We start from the raw sequence: 310 nt of genomic DNA on the forward strand, positions 1-310 counted from the left end.
TATATATAGAGAGAGAGAGAGAGAGAGAGAGAGAGAGAGAGAAAGGGAGAAAACATCCCCTAATGGGGTATAGTTGCACTGCATTCCTTCTTTGTTATTTCTCCATCCTGTTGAAATTTTGGGCATGCATTCACATGCATCCTGTGTTATTTTCAAGCCTTCGGAATTGGGACTTGAATTGCAGTCAGTCATGTGGGCTCTGGTTTTTTAACCACTAGGTTATGGTGCTGGCCCATGAAAATATTTCTTAATGAATGAATATGTGAAAATCAGTAAGGCTGTTAGTCTGAGTTCTTATAAATGGTTTCAG

The sequence above is a fragment of the Tupaia chinensis genome, unplaced genomic scaffold (genome assembly GCF_000334495.1).
Source record: "Tupaia chinensis unplaced genomic scaffold, TupChi_1.0 Scaffold000659_1, whole genome shotgun sequence".
NCBI lineage: Eukaryota > Metazoa > Chordata > Mammalia > Scandentia > Tupaiidae > Tupaia > Tupaia belangeri.